At 39.5% G+C, this 17,232-nt stretch overlaps 1 protein-coding gene across 3 annotated transcripts in view; it reads right to left on the bottom strand.

The window, feature by feature from the left end:
- The window catches only part of HS3ST5 (heparan sulfate-glucosamine 3-sulfotransferase 5), a 445,057-nt gene that overhangs the window by 87,986 nt on the left and 339,839 nt on the right, over positions 1 to 17,232 (bottom strand). For all 3 annotated transcript variants that reach the window (XM_077487086.1, XM_077487087.1, XM_077487088.1), the window contains one exon: positions 7,661 to 7,809. The gene's annotated coding sequence lies outside the window, so the exon portion shown is untranslated. The remainder of the gene's footprint in view (positions 1 to 7,660; positions 7,810 to 17,232) is intronic.

Below are 17,232 nucleotides of genomic sequence, written 5' to 3'. Positions count from 1 at the left end.
CACAGTATCCCTACTCATGTACAAAAAAAGTAAATAGTAAATAAAGACATAAACAAGCTGTCACCTTAAATGTAAACAAAGGGACAGGGTATACCCAGTGTTGTAATTGGCCACATTAGGCAATGATCATACTTGGTCAATAACATTGCCCAAAAATGGCTATGTGGTCATGTTTGATGTTTGGGCAATGATGTGAGCCACTATCCCTGCCACTTTGTTTACACGTCCAAGAATTCCCTACAAGCAAATGAATGGAGACAGGTGACATCACTTGTTGCTGCTTCCTTAAAATTAAATGAAACCCTCCCATCCTTTACAGCCAAAGGAGTGGCAATCTTAGCTTCAGTTTGATCTACAGTTATCATGGTGCTGCACATGGGATCAATCATGCCACCAGCCATTTGATAGCTTGACAGTTTGGCTGAGTGCTATCATAAGCACATTAGTAAGTAAAACAGTTATCACCTAAGGCATGCTTTGACTGTCACTGTTGATGTTATATTGGTGGGTCAAGTTCTCCTTTAATAACCACTCACAGTGGAAGAAGAATGCTGTCATCAATAGTAGTGTTAGAAAAATTGCAAATATATATATAATGCTGGGATGAATGCCTGAACCAAACCAAAGGCTCATCCTTAGTAACCACCATCTTAAACCTCACACTAACCGTTTCTCAGAAAGTCACTTTTTGGGATGGTTAATTCTTTAACCTCCATCTTTAAACTATAAGCCAAGTTTATCTAAAGCACTTTTTTTTATAACTTAGGAGAATATTTTCACTTTAAATCTTATAGATAAAACAGGGAGTAAAGGAAATCTATCCAAAATAAGTGAAATCTACTTTTATGCCCGTACGCGAGATCGGACATTGATCGGACATTCCGACAATAAAATCCATGGATTATTTCCTACAGATATTGGCTCAAACTTGTCTTGCATACACACGGTCACAAAAAGTTGGTCGGAAATTGCGAACGTCAAGAACGTGGTGACATACGACATGTATGAGGAGCCGAGAAAAATGAAGTTCAATAGCCAGCTCTTCTGCTTGATTCCGAGCATGCGTGGAACTTTGTGCATCGGAATTGTGTACGATCGGAATTTCCGACAGCGGATTTTGTTTTTTGGAAAAAAATTGAGATCCAGATCTCGAATTTTGTGTGACGGAAATTCCAATGGAAAATGTCCGATGGAGCCTACACACGGTCAGAATTTCCGACAAAAAGCTCCCATCGAACATTTTCCATCGGAAAATCCGACCGGGTGTAAGGGGCATTAGACAATGGTCACAGGACAAGTGTCCTATGGGGATATTTCTCCCTTCTTCTGTTCTAGTGACAACTGAAAATTTTGGCTTTCCCTCATGTTTTGGCCCAGTAACAATTGGTCACCAGGATGAATATAGAAAGTGAATGTCCCCGGCAGGGACAAAGACAGCAGTATAAATCTGATGGGAGCTCTACTCTATCAAAAAGTACAGAACACATTTTGGCTTTAGATAAGTCAACACCACTTAGAATTATAACACCATAAGACCACTAACTAGATCCATAGCAATCTGATAGAGGAGTCTGAACTATTTGTAGTTTTCTAAAACTTTTCCACATGCTACAGTCGTTAGTCTAAATCACTATACAGACAAATGTTTCTGGGCAACTTGCACTGTTTGACTTCATAGTTCCAAGTTGCTTAGGGTACTTTTGCTATAGCCACTTGGTATGGGTTATGTTTTCAGTGCAACTACTCTGGGCCCTGGACAGCAAAGTGGACTCATTAAGTAATGAAATTTAAAGCTGTTAACAAGAAGTATTTCTGCACTAGAGGTCAGTACTGTACTTGTTCTGCATTCAGTCTACTTTGGAACAAAATTATTTTCTCTATGCCTGGGGCTCATTTGTAGCTAGAGTTTTATGTTTATGAAGCTTCACAGTCATCCAGAACAAGCTTTGGCACATTTGACATGAGTGTCATTTTGGCTTACAAAGTCCCAAAAACAGAGTCCCAGAAAAAAAAATGAAGACACAATTGCCTTTGAACCGTGCCAGCTTTGTATAACTAGAAAGTTTAAACATTATCTTATGACACTTCCTCAAAAATGATTTCATCAGTAGCATCAATCATACTACATCGTCTTACCTTCTCAGCCAAAAAGTCTAATTAGTGGCAGTCATTAATCTTGCTATAGGCTCAGAATCTCAAAAGATAAGAAATTGGCAGCCAAAAAAAATAAATAACACGTCTAAATAACTCTAAATAATGCATACAAGTATAACGTATCTTCTGTTTACTCTGGGGAAGTTAGAAAACATACTTAAACTTCAAGTACACAAAGCCAAAATCTTTTTATCTGACAATCGTGGGTTTTCTTGCCCTGGCTCTCTTTTAACTCGAATGCAGCATCGTTAGGTATCACACTGTTCAGATTTAATTGCGCAACAGTTCAGGGAGGCTGCAGAATAAAACATCAAAAAAATCTGTAGGAGACTGCAACTCACATTTGAATCTCCTGGCATTGGTGAGGAGTGTTCCTGTTACATAACGGTGGTTTTAGAAAAAAAAAAGGTTTGCAGGCCAGAAAAAATTAAAGATTTGTGCCATTTGGGTACAAAAACATTTCCAGTGCAGTAGCTAAAAAGTTCCCTATTTGCTACAGATTCCCATATTACTACAGTTCAGCATGAGGTCACAGGGCAGAAACACAAATGTAACCCAGGGATCTCCATTTCTCAAAGTGACAGCAACATTAATCATGGTCTGGACATTTTGGAAGTATCCATCTTAATCTAAAATTTCCACATGATCCATTTTTTCATTTAATACCTGGTGTGCTTTGGGAATAATGTCACGTTGATCCTAACGGATATATTGTGTTTGCATGTCTTGTATTATTCTATTATTCAGCATTATTTACACTAAATATGAAGACACTTACTGCCAAATGGAATACAATGGAAGCATCTTTTGTTAAAAAAAAATCTAATATTATATATATATATATATATATATTCCAGTAATAATAATAAAGTAAAAGTACAAAAGCTTAATAGTAGCCCAGGTTAAAGAACATACAATACCACAACTATGATGGATAGATAGATAGATAGATAGATAGATAGATAGATAGATAGATAGATAGATAGATAGATAGATAGATATGTAAAATAAAACTTATAAACCACCCAATGCACAGGACACAGCCAACAGCCATGCAAGACCCTGCTCTTACCTATGTTCAAGAAGATAGAAATGTAAAAATAACTTATAAACCATCCAAGTCACATGGCACTGCCAACAACCTTGCAAGACCCTGCTCTTATCTATATTCAAGAACGGTTGTCTTTTCCCCTCTTAAAGCGGTTCTCCACCCTAAAGGGGAAGTTCCGCTAATCTGATCCCTCCCCCCCCCTCCGGTGCCACAATCGGCACCTTTCAGGGGGGAGGGGGGTGCAGTTACCTGGATAATCCAGGTATCTGCACCCACTTCCGGGACCGGCCGCTGCAGACTGCCGCAGATGCCCCGCCCCCCCCCATTGTGTTCTGGGAAACACACAGTTCCCAGGACATAGCGGGGACCAGCAGAGACACGCAGCGCGACTCGCGCATGCGCAGTAAGGAACCGGGCAGTGAAGCCGCAACACTTCACTTCCCGATTCCCAGACAGAGGATGGCGGCGGGGGCAGCAGAGAGACGAGCAATCGCTCGTCATCTGCCACCGACAACGCTGGACCCTGGGACAGGTAAGTGTCAATTTATTGAAAGTCAGCAGCTGCAATAATTGTAGCTGCTGGCTTTTAATATTTTTTTGGTGCAGAACCACTTTAATACACTAGCAGATGCAAAATAAAGGTTTTTATCAGACAGAGAAGGCTTTTATGTTGACAAACTTGGCATATTTTATAGGTAGAGATCATAAATAGGGATAGTCAGCAAATTTACGCAAGCTTGATTTTGTAGTGAAATTGCTAAAGTCTCAAGTAGATTCTCATGTAATTTTGCCCTGCAATGTGAAATAATAATAATAAAAAATGTTTTTTAACCACTTGCTTACTAGGCACTTAAACCCCCCTCCTGCCCAGACAAATTTTGAGCTTTCGGCGCTGACACACTTTGAATGACAATTGCACGGTCATACAACACTGTACCCAAATACATTTTTTTGCATTTTTTCCCACAAATAGAGCTTTCTTTTGGTGGTATTTAATTACAGCTGAGGGTTCTATTTTTTGCTAAACAAGCAAAAAAAGATGGAAAATTTTGAAAAAAAAAATCATGTTTAGTAGATTGTTATAACATTTTGCAAACAGGTAATTTTTATGCCTTATTGATATGCGCTGATGAGGCGGCACTGGTGGGCACTGATAGGTTGCACTGATGGGCACTAATAGGCACAGCTAAGATGACACTGATAGGCACAGATAAGGTGGCACTGATGGGGACAGATAAGTCAGTACTGATGGACACAGATAAGGCAGCACTGATGGCCACTGATAAGATGACACTGATGGGCACTGATGGGTGGCATAGATGGGTGGCATGGATGGGTGGCACAGATGGGTGGCACAGATGGGCACTGATTGGTACCACTGATAGATGACACTGATGGGCACGGATAAATGGCACTGATAGGTGGCACTGATGGGCACTGATAAGTGACACTGATAGGTGGCATTGATGGGCACTGGTAGGTGACACTGATGGGCGCTGATAGATGGCACTGATGTGCAGCACTGTCCAGACACTGATTGTGGGCACTGATAGGTGGTACTGTGGGCACTGAGAGGTGGCACTGTGGGCACTGACAGGCGGTGCTGGTGGGCACTGGTAGGTGGCACTTTTAGTGGGGCACAGGTGGGCACTGAGTATCTGGGTACATTGCAGTGATCGGGACTGATGTCCGGCTCACTGTCGCCAGTGATTGCCTTTTTTTTGGGCTGACAGCGCGAGGAGAAAAAATAGCTGATTTCTGGCTGTGTTGACATCACGTGATCAGCTGTGATTGGCTGACAGCTGATCACATGGTAAGGGGGCGGGATCGCCCCCTTACTCCGATCTGCAATCCAGCGAGTCTCATAGACTCACCGATCACAGAGTGCACCACGCGCACTCTTCAGGGGGCATACAGGCCGATTGTGCACGGGACAACGTCAATAGACGTAGTCCTGGCAATGCAGGTCCGCGCTGTAGCCGTCATCCGGCTATAGCGCAGATCCCTACTGGTTAAAGTTAATGTCTGAAGGCCATCAAAACCCATCTTATTGTTTATTACAGAACTGAGAATCCACATATTCTCACAGGAGCTGGTGATTCATTAGTGATCTTGATTTGCAACCACATGATGTTTGTATACATACAACCCTATCAGCAGATCAGTTAAAGTGGTTGGAAAGCTCTGAAATTAAAAATGAACAATCCCTTTATATTGTGTACTAGCCTCAATACAAAGCATGGAGTGGGATTTTTTGTCTCCTCTCTTCACTCTACTATCTGCATTGGTCACTTTTGACAGGTAATCTGGACACCATAGAATCTTGGGAAACAGACCCACACAGAAGGTGATAGGCAGTCCCAGCTGTGCATGTTTTCCTAAGACTGTAGAAGGGGGGTTGTTTCTCTTCCCTCCAATCCGGTCTCAGATTAAAGCCAGCTCCCTGCTGTGACATCAGATCCCAACTCCTGCCTTCTAGAGCTGGGAAATAGCCTTTAACCTGTTTGTTTTGTAAGGATGTAGAGAAGAGAGTGCTCCATGTAAACAGGTGCAACTTATGTAGGAGGGTTTGTTTAATCTCTGTGTATCGCCTGAGTCTTGTCACTTCAGTGGGTATAAAAATGAGGATTTACAACCACTTTAAAGACCTGTTGGTATACAAGACCCACATCATTAAAACCTGCATTTTTGGGAGTATTTAAAGGGTTTGTGAACCCATTTGTAAAAGTCTATGCCAGGCCCTTTATTATAGGCTGGAATAGCACACTGTGTTAAGCATTTTTTAAAATGAGTGTTGTAAATACCAATTTTTAGCAGTCTTCAGGCCGGTCACATGACTCATGGCTGCTTTCCAGCTCTGACAGATGGCTTCTGTGGGCGGGGCTGTGATCTCCCTCTGATCACATGACTCGCGGCTGCTTTCCAGCTCAGACAGATGGCTTCTGTGGGTGGGGCTGTGATCTCCCTCTGATGTCAGCTAGATCATGTGATCACTCCTCTCCTCCGCAGAATCCCCATCTAATAGCTGTGAAGGGGCCGCGAGCCATGTGGCCGGCCAGAAGACAGCTAAAAATAGGTATTTACAACACTCATTTTAAAAAATGCTCAACACAATGTGCTATGCCAGCCTCTAATAGAAGGTCTGGCAGTGATAAATATAGGTTTGTTTTTTTTAAAATAATAGCGGCCGAGGGGTGGGACTGAGTGGAGACAGACAGAGAGGGTGCTGACAGGGAGAAACGAGGGGGTGAGGGGGGAGAGAGGAGAGCAGAGGGGACGGCAGCCTATCGCTGAGGGAGGCACTTTGATCATGGTGATCAGGGCAGAGCTACCCTGGTTATTGTGGTCTGTTTAGAGAGGGACATACAGGAAATGGTAGGTTTAGGTCTTTTTTTTTACAGTTTAGAGGGTGGCGGATTACATATTACAAGTGCTGTGCTATGTAATCTGCTTTAAAGGACCAGGATATGAACTTTTTTTTTAATTAACAAACGCTTTAAGTTTAAGTTTTGATTTTCTCATTACGATATGTGTAACTATGATCAGTTTTTATGAATATGCATGGTGTGATAACATAACATAACATAACGATTATGCAATGACGTACCGTATATACTCGTGTATATACTTTGCTGCCCCCTCGTGTAAATTCCTGCATGAGCACCCCTCGTGTGTCCTGCACAAGAACTGGAATTGGGACAAGGAACACCACCTAACAACTAAGGGCTGTTCTACAAGTAAGGGGGTTGGTTGTGTGTGTCTGTGTACATGTGTGTGTCTGTGTACGTGTGTGTGTGTCTGTTTACATGTGTGTCTATGTATGTGTGTGTGTGCCCGTGTACATGTGTGTTTATCTCTGTACATTTGTGTGCCTGTGTACTTGTGTGTGTGTGTGTGTGTGTGTCTGCTGCTGCATTTTGCACCCTAGGGTTATACTCGAGTCAGTACGTTTCCCCAGTTTTTTGTGGTAAAATTAGGTGCTTCGGCTTATATTCGGGTCGGCTTATACTTGAGTATATGCAGTAAATAAAAAATAATCTTGAAAAGTTGTTTTTTTTTGGGTGCGAGGCTTTCGTTTGTTTTCTTTGTTTATTTTACTGTTCTTTGACTCCAAAAACATTTTTTTATTTAATTATAATTATAATATATTAATAATAATAATAATATGTTAAAAAAAACAACATGAAATGACAATAAAATCAAACAAAAATAAGAAAAAATACAAGAAAATTATGGTGCATTGTCTCTTTATAATTAGTTTGTTCAAATTATGCCATGCTTATCGCATAGCTATTGTTTACATTTGAATTGGACAGTAATTCCACTTACTGCATTGACTTCAGTTCCACGGATTTTGTGAAATGTAGGCAGTAAATACATGTTGCTCATCCCTATTTATAAGGAATGTATGTGGTATTCAATCATTTATAAAAAACAAAAACAAAAAAAACTTACCCTTGTTGTGCAAGAAAAGTCATTGGTTTCTGCTGTTAGGCCACCTTCTGGACCATGCAGGCTAGGAGACACAGTTTTATGGTGATTGGATGTCACCCCTAACTTCATCCCATTCTAATTTCTTTGCTCCTTGTGTAGCCTTGTTAAAACTGTAATAATAAAAAAATACATTCTCACCAGTACATTTAGGCACAGATTAATATTACATTACATAACATTTGCTTACTTATTTAAAAAAAAAAAACCATCTTGGACAGTTCAGCAACCAATAAGATTCACTCACACAAATCAATGGCTGTTGTGAATTAAAATGATTATAAAGGTTATTTTTTTAACAAAGCACATCCCGCTATAGTGTGTACTAACCTGAATGAAAATAAAACCCACATTTTTTTAAGTAATACTCAAAATACATGGGAATATAGAAAAAAATATAAAAGAGCCTGTGGAATACAACAAAGAAAAAAAACAAAGTCCATCAGAAAGATGTCCTCATTTGTAAATTAGGGCATCACAGTGGCTAAGTAGTTAGCACTTCGGCCTGGACACTCCAGGGTTATTGGTTTAAATCCCAACCATAGCACTAGCTCATAGAATGTGCATGCTCTCCCCATGCCGGCCCGCACAGGTCTGATCTGGAAACTCTTGCCTCCCTCCCTCCATACTCCAAGACATGCTGGCAAGTAAGTTGACTCCTATCTGAAATGGCCCCAGCGCGTGTGTGTATGAATGTGAGATAGGGACCTCCAACTGCAAGCTCCCCAAGGGCAGAAGCTGATGCAAATGCACAACACTGGTAAAGTACTGCGTAAATTGTTGCCATTATACAAATACCTGTAATAAATAGAAATTCTAATGGTGATGCCTTCCTGCTATTAAAGTGGTTGTAAACCCTATTTTTAAACTTTATACTACAGGTAAACCTATAGGAAATATCCTCTGTCCTCTGCATGTGCCGATGACATACGTACTAGAGCAAACTGACGCAATGACACCTATGTGCCCCTGCATCAGTCAGCGTGCCGTTACTGGCGTCTCCCGCCCGCATGCGCGGAAGTGACTTCCTCGCAGTTCCGGCCAATCACAGCACTGGAGCCGCGATACCCAGAAGTAACTCAGGGACGACATGTCGGCAGCCGGAGGGGGAGATGAGAATTGCTTTGGGGCTTCAATCTGAGGTAAGTTATACATAATAAGCTAGTATGTTATGCATACTAGCTCATTATGCTTTTGTCTTGCAGGTTGTCTTTTTTGAGGGTTTTTTAGAAGAGTTTACTTCCTCTTTAATGTGAACCTAACAGAAATATTGAGGGATTTTTTTTTTTATAATGTCCATGTTCCTGAACACATTGCATTAAAATATGTTGTTTATCTCTAATTCCTCCTTATGTCCCTTTAATGCTAGAGAGCCAAGAATAAAAATCATATATATTTCTCTCTATTACATAATCCGTTAAACCTAGGTTTAACTCTGCACCATCCAAAACAAATACATTAATAAAATGACTTGTATACACCCTTCAACAGGTGACAGATTATATGATATTGGGATTATTAGGATTACATATGAATAAATCCACTTTGTAGATTGGTGTCTGTCTGATTACAGTTTGATAGGATATCATTGTTGTGTTTGAAGGGGGTCTTAATTTGCAAAGTAATGTCTATTAGCAGGTTATTGAATCATGTGCTGGAAGCTTGTTTTTTGCAGAGCATACCTTAACTTTCGTGGAGGATATCAAAGCATGTCTTTATCATGGAACAGGAAACAGGAGGGTAAAACTACACATTTGAATACAGATGGTACATCCTGTCATTACTTTGTATCATAGAATAGATGCTATAATACTGCAGTGCCACCTACTGGTATAGACAGGTATAATGCATATATATATCAATATCAATATCAATATATATCAATATATATCAATATATATATATATATATATATATATATATATATATATATATATATATATATAGTTCACAATATAAAAAGCTATTTTCTGTTGCTTCTCCAACAAAGTCAACTTAGATGCTGAAGCGATGTCACTAAATAGCATACTTTGTTGCTACAAACATGATTCAAATTTTTCACAAGTAACTGGAAACACTCAAGTGTTGCTTATTTATATGTATATTATTAACATGAAAAAAAAAGGAAATTGACTTGGCAGGATGTCATATATTCCCCCACTGGAATCTTTTATTCTGCAGTGGTCCAGCTTGTTCAGAAATAATTCTTCAACCTATCATAGAATAGTAATGGAACTTGGTACAATGGTAAAATCACAGCCCTTTATTAACTCCCCTGTAAACTGACAGGAAAGATAAGTATTTTAAAATTTGATACCGACAATAGCAGAATGTAGGCTTTCAATTATGCAAAAGAAGTTGTCATTTCCGCAGCGATAATTTAAGTATGAAGACTCTTAAATATCACACTTGAGCAGGATTACTTTAGTCATATTCCTGCAGCTATACAGCTGATCACTGAAGGACTGTGGAGGTCATTTGGTCATCATTACATAATCAAACATCATCAAAGTCATCAGTCATTTTTATAATGGTGCACTTGATGATGGAGAGATATTAGAAGGATTTCTTGATTACTTTCATAACTTCAAAGGGAGACAGCTTTGCTATTCAAATGATCTTGTGATGCCCATATACTGTATGTTGTTGAGCCTCCATGCCTGAAAGAACTAAAATTCAATGATGCAACAGGTTAGGAAAAATTTGGTCGAAGAAGAAAGGGCTGTATTATGTTGAATATGCTCCAGGCAGGAAATGAGGAAAACTCCATAACTTTCTTCAGCTTCTAATTCACATTGTGAGTACAGGAGAGAAGCCTGTACAGCTGCTCAAGACTAAAAGGTAGGACTGGAGATCAGCTTTAACTTAAACTGGGTATACACATATTGCAAATCAGCTAGTTCAGCAGGAACCATCTGACTTTCAGTACGCATGTAGAACTGTCTGTTCAACAGAAACTGGTCTAATGACCGGCTTCTGTTGAACAGTCATGCTGGAAAGATTTGGTCACTGCTTGCAAGCAATGGCTGCAGCGCTAATCAGTGTATTCTGGCATGGTTTGTGTGTGTGTGTGTGTGTGTGTGTGTGTGTGGAGGGTGGAGGGGGGGGGAGTCCCCACTGTCACAATATAATAGTGCAGCAGTGGGAGAGATCCCCAATTTTGATGCAGGGATCTCTCAGTTTTTTCAGGTTGAATGAAAGAAAAACCTCTGTACTAAAACTTTGAAGAAAATACTATTGCAAAAGTCAAAATGGCTGAAACCAAAAAGAGCAAAATAAATCAAAGATATAAACTATTTATATCTTTGGGACAAGAACAACTTATTGTTGTAAAATAGGACAGTTTAACATATTTATATTATAACTCTAATGTAGAACTGTCTGAATTTTAAAAACCTTTAAAGTCATATTTCGAAAGCAGCGAATGTGACTTTTACCAAACATTCACTGATACTGTCATACGAAACACATGAAACTGGAAGATTCTCTTGCTGTTAAATTTTGTTAAGGTGTCCGATTCACTGTTTTATGATTATGAATATGCCCCTAGTAGCTTGATTGCAATTACAAATCACTGATTATTTTCTTTGGGAATTTGTAGCTAGCTGGCTACAAGGCTTGCCTATACAGCTTCAAGTATTCAGATGTGCCATGATCACTGGTGGGTAACATGATTACCTCCTTGTCCTGAGTCAGGGTAAAGATAGTGATAATGATATTGATGCCTTTTTGGATGCTCTTGCAGATTGGCTATTAGCTGTGTGTGGGTGCGCATGAGACTTTTTTGGATTTACCTGATTCTCCTCCATACAGAATTAATATGGCAGCTTGCCCAAAATCTTCATTACAATGCTCAGTGCTTTTGACGTTGCTTTTTGTGCTGTTTATAATTTATTGTTTGATCAGTCAGGAAATTTAAATGTCCTCTAGTCCCAGCCATTTCCACCCCTACAAATAGGCACAAACAGGATGAAAACCATCAAAGGAGCATGACTTTTGGCAGGAACAGGAAGCCTGTACATTGAATAAATCCTACAGTGTGACTTCCGAGAGTGTGGCTTTATTTTCTGTCTTATCATTGCTGCTGAAGCAGGTGCAAAAAGTCAATTGTTTACTATCGGGGCTATAAATCACCAACATCGCTGAAATATAGTTTTTTTCTTAGCAATTCAACAGCAGCTACAGAAGCTGACCTAGAGATGTTAAAAATTGGTGTGAAAAGCACTATTGTGATATAGCCATAAGATGATTGCACGATGATCTGACGTCTATGGGTGGACCACCAATTGGAAAGGATATAAAACAGTTCACCTTTTCACCTTTGATTCGTCTCTCTATTAACATATCCAATATGCTCATTAGAGAGAGTTATACATGTTTAGCAAACTCTCAGAGGCTCTCTTTAGTTTGTGCAAAGCCAAAACATTTTTTGGGGGGTTTTAGACACAGTAGGAAATGTTGAACCCTATTTAGATTATTTTTTTGTTGCATGCATCACATTTACCTTCACTTCCTGCCCTGGAGGCACAACAGGAAATGAGAAGACATTTCATCAAAGTGAATGGTATGACCATCATAGAGAGTTGTCACAGAAACAGGTGTCCCCATTGGATAACTGACCCTCACCTCTTGCGATAATTTAACATTTTTTTCAGAAGGGTGAATCTCCCCTGTGGCAACAAACCTTGACAAAGGGTCTAAGCCTTTCCTTTTCTCTCCAAAAGTAAAAAAATCCCTTTATGTACACTTTAAAAGAGAAGTATGGCCAAAGCTTTTTTGGTTATACTTCTCCTGTGGGTCACAGGATTGCACTTACTTATGCACTCTTGTGATCTAGAATCACTTTGTTCACTTTGAATATGCAATCATGTACAGATAAAAAGACAGGAACCTGCACTTCACACAGTTGGATAATTGAAGTCAATCTCCACTCACTTTATTGAGAGAAGATTCTCAACTCCTTTGGTAAGTTATTCTAAAGCTTCGTACACACGGTATGATTGGTGGCCAAATGAGCGGTGGATTTTTGTCAAAAGGGCGTGTGCCAGGATCTTGTCTTGCATACTAACAGTACACAATTGTCGTATCACAAACATGAACATAGTAACGTATTAAGAGGAATTTCAACTCTTGAACGCCACACTTCTACTAATTTTGTGTTTGGTGAGCATTGATTCCGAGCATGTTTGTTTGTACTTTTGACTTTTGTGTGATGGATTTGTGTACTGACCTTACGAAAATCTGACGTCAAACTGTTGTCCACTGAAAATTTACTAGCCTGTCATCCAACATGCGTTGGCAGAAAATTGGACAACAATTGTCAAAAGGAGCATACTTACAGTAAGATTTTAAGACAACGGTCTGTCAACAGATAATTCCCCGCCAACAATCGAACCGTGTGTACATGGCTTTAGAATAACTTACCAAAGGAGTTGAGAATCTTCTCTCAATAAAGTGAGTGGAGATTGACTTCAATTATCCAACTGTGTGAAGTGCAGGTTCCTGTCTTTTTATCTGTACATGATTGCATATTCAAAGTGAACACAGCTACAATTTCTTCAGTGAGGATGCCGAACTCCATTAGTAAAACAGCCTCAATATCTACTCTAGGTCTTTTATATAAACTGTACTTACTAGACTAAAGGAAGATCAGCGTTGTCTAATGCCTACATTTCAACTGACTTTTTACCACTGTAATTTAGAAAACATTTCGATGTAGAATTGAATAAAAAAAAATTAAAGTATGGTGCTAAAATAGTAGTGCTTTTATTCCTTTTAAAGCAAGGACTGACAGCTGTAAAAGTCAAACTCTTATTATAAAAACAGGTCACTTCGTTATAAGCAGCATGCATTCACTTTTCAAATATATTTATACACACATTAGGGTATAGAAATGTATTAGTTCCATTAACCACCTCAGTACCGGACACTTTCATCCTCTTCCTGCCCAGTCCATTTTTCAGTTTTCAGCGCTGACACACTTTGAATGACAATTACTCAGTCATGCAACATTGTACCCATTTTTTTCCATTTTTTTAAACATTTTTTGACACATATAGAGCTTTCTTTTAGTTATATTTAATCTGCACCGCATTTCTTATTTGTTGCCATATAAACTAAAAAATACTGAAAATCTGGAAAAAACATATTTTTCTTTATTTTTGCAAATAAATATTTGTTCTTCATAAATTTAGGTCAAAATATAGTCTGCTACTTTTGGTAAAAATAACCCAATTCAGTGTATATTATTTAGTTTGTGTGAAAGCTATACTTCTCCATAAACTAAGTTATACTGCTCCAAACTGTGGTATATACAGTACATTTATAAATAGATCAATCCTGACATACTGACTGCCTAATTTCCTGAGGCCCTAAAATGCCAGGACAGTACAAATACCCCAAAAAGTACCCCTTTTTGGAAAGTAGACAGTTCAAGGTATTTAGTAAGAGACATGGTGAGTTTTTTGAAGTTGTAATTTTTTGTCACATTTTTTTTTGGAAATGAAGAAATTAAATAAAAAGTGTTTTTTTTTTTTTTTTAAAGAACCCCCGAGATGTCTTCTCCCCAAGCTGCCTTCTTCCTTGCCACCAATTCCCCCACTAAAAACAAAAAAAGGCTTCTTCTAAGGCCGTCTTCCTCTGTTGACTCCCGCTATCTGCCATATCTTATATAGCTATGAGGCGTGGCCATCCGATGACGTTACCTGGAGAGCCCATCCCTTATGATGTCACACTCAGGGAGAAGAGAGTTTGGGGGCTTCTTTTTTATGAATGGCCTTGTCAAAAACTGCTTTTTAAGGTGAATGGGTAGGGGTACCAAGCACCTATTTCCCCCATTTTTAGGGTATGCAGCCTGGTATGGTATAGGAGGGGGGAGGCACTCACTCATTCCGTAACTTTCCTGACCTGCCAGGTTGCATGCTCGGATAAGAGTCTGGCATGGATTTTGGGGGGAACCCCATGCCATTTTTAAGAAAAATTGGCATGGGGGGTCCCCTCTGAATCCATAGTAGACCCAAAGGGCAATTTATTTTTTTGACTCATCCGTTGTTAAGGATGCGGCGTACAGCTTCCTGGCCCTGACCTTAGCAACCAGCTACAGTATATCACAAAAGTGAGTACATCCCTCACATTTTTGTAAATATTATTACATATTTTCATGTGACAACACTGAAGAAATTATACTTTGCTACAATGTAAAGTAGTGAGTGTACAGCTTGTATAACAGTGTAAATTTGCTGTCCCCTCAAAACAACTCAACACACAGCTATTAATGTCTAAACCGCTGGAAACAAAAGTCAGTACACCCCTTCAGGAAAAGGTAAAAATTGGGCCCAATTAGCCAATTTCCCCTTCCCAGTGTCATGGGACTCGTTAGTGTTACAAGGTCTCAGGTGTGAATGGGGAGCAGGTGTGTTAAATTTGGTGTTATCGCTCTCTCACTCTCTCATACTGGTCACTGGAAGTTCAACAAGGCACCTCATGGCAAAGAATCCTCTGAGGATCTGAAAAAATAAATTGTTGCTCTACATAAAGATGGCATAGGCTATAAGAAGATTGCCAAGACTCTGAAACTGAGCTGCAGCAGCGTGGCCAAGATCATACAGTGGTTTAACAGGACAGGTTCCACTCAGAACAGGCCTCGCCATGGTCAACCAAAGAAGCTGAGTGCACATGCTCAGTGTCATATCCAGAGGTTGTCTTTGGGAAATAGACATATGAGTGCTGCCAGCATTTCTGCAGAGGTTGAAGGGGTGGGGGGTCTGCCTGTCAGTGCTCAGACCATACGCCGCACACTGCATAAAATTTATCTGCATGGCTGTCATCCCAGAAGGAAGCCACTTCTAAAGATGATGCACAAGAAAGCCAGCAAACAGTTTGCTGAAGACAAGCAGACTAAGGACATGAATTACTGGAACCATGTCCTGTGGTCTGATGAGTCACTGGTTATTTTTTTTTTTACAAAACATTGTCAATTTAATAAGATATTTCTCACATACAGCATGCACATACTTAAAATTACAACCCAAAACACATTTTGCTACTCTGAATATGGGGATACCACATGTTTGGACTGATTATGGACCGATTATGTACCAGACATTGTATCATGTGTATCACACAAATCAGCCAAATGTATCAAAACCAATGTACTTTAATGGTTGCCTCTATATGAGTGGTCAGGAAGCAAAGTTTAGTGTAGAGTTACCTATAGCAATCCCTGTTTCTATAGGTCTAACAAGCCTAGCCTACTAGTATGTGGCTGCCCCCAGGAATGCCATAATAAGTCGCCAGGAAGTCAAGGAGGCTAAAAAAGAAACAAAAGTGTTCTTGTGGTTCTAGGAGTGCAGCTGTCTGCAGGGTATAGCTGGGGCTGGTGTCTCGAAGGAAAACAGTCAGTTGGATGTGCAGATGGGTCAGTTCAGGCACAGGCCAAGACATGGTCAGCAAGCAGGCAAAGTATCCATCCAAGCAACAGGCAAAAATGTGGTTAATAAACAGACCACTGCACTGGTGTGGTGGTGATCAGGAACACTGCTGCTGGCTGCACTGGTCTGGTTAATGGGACTTTTGTAGTGGCAATCATGACCACTGTTGCTGGCTTCTTTTGGTGTGATGACAATATGGACTAGTGTGACAGAAAGCAGGCACACTTCTGCTGACTTAAACTGGTCTAATGACATTAGGACAATTAGAGATACTGGGACTGGTGTGGAGACATAAGGTAAGTATAACAGCCAAACATATAGCATTTCCATAATGAGATTGGGAATAGCATTCCCCGTAATTTTCTCCTTACAGGCTGTAATAAAAAAAATTGTTCTCAGTAGCAGCCTATAACTATTTTGGGCTTGTGTACATGGTACTTTTTTCTCTTTTTATGCCTGTAGACACACCTCTTTGTTAGCTCATGTGCCCATGCACGCATAAATGTTTACAAGTGCATTTGAAGAGGAGCGTTTACAGGCAGAAGACAAAAAAGGTACATATGGAGAGGAGCTTTTGAGCATAATTTATTCACATATGCGCACATATGTGCATAAATGTATTCCAATGAACCAAATAAATAAAATATAATTCTGGGCAGCAGAATGATTTTATGCTCAACAACATATGTGTATAAATGCACATACATAAGCGACATTAGAAGCATTTTTCTGACAAGTTCTGGAGGGGAAAACCCAGAATATTTTGAGCATAAATTCATACGCCTGTACGTGAGGCCTTTCTCCAAAGTGTAAGATAAATGCAAATATCCGAAAGTAAACGAGTATAACTGCATGCTAAAATTCCACTCTAGCAATTTTTCAAAGAGCACAAATATGAATTTGATGCATCCAACTTGATTTATTTATTTAAAGTGGAAATATGACGGGAATCCAGTTGGGTATAATATAAAATAACTTTAGAAATGATTGTAAAAATCAGTCAAATATTATTCCCAATGCGTAAGCTGGATGTAACAATATTTTACTTTAATGAAAAGTTTAAGGTAGTATGCATTTCACTATAAAAGAAATTTCTCCACATGAAAG

This window comes from Lithobates pipiens, unplaced genomic scaffold (assembly GCF_037356315.1).
Source record: "Lithobates pipiens isolate NorthernLeopardFrog02 unplaced genomic scaffold, aLitPip1_a1.2 Scaffold_18, whole genome shotgun sequence".
NCBI classification, from domain to species: domain Eukaryota; kingdom Metazoa; phylum Chordata; class Amphibia; order Anura; family Ranidae; genus Lithobates; species Lithobates pipiens.
This window is presented reverse-complemented; position numbering and strand designations above follow the sequence as displayed.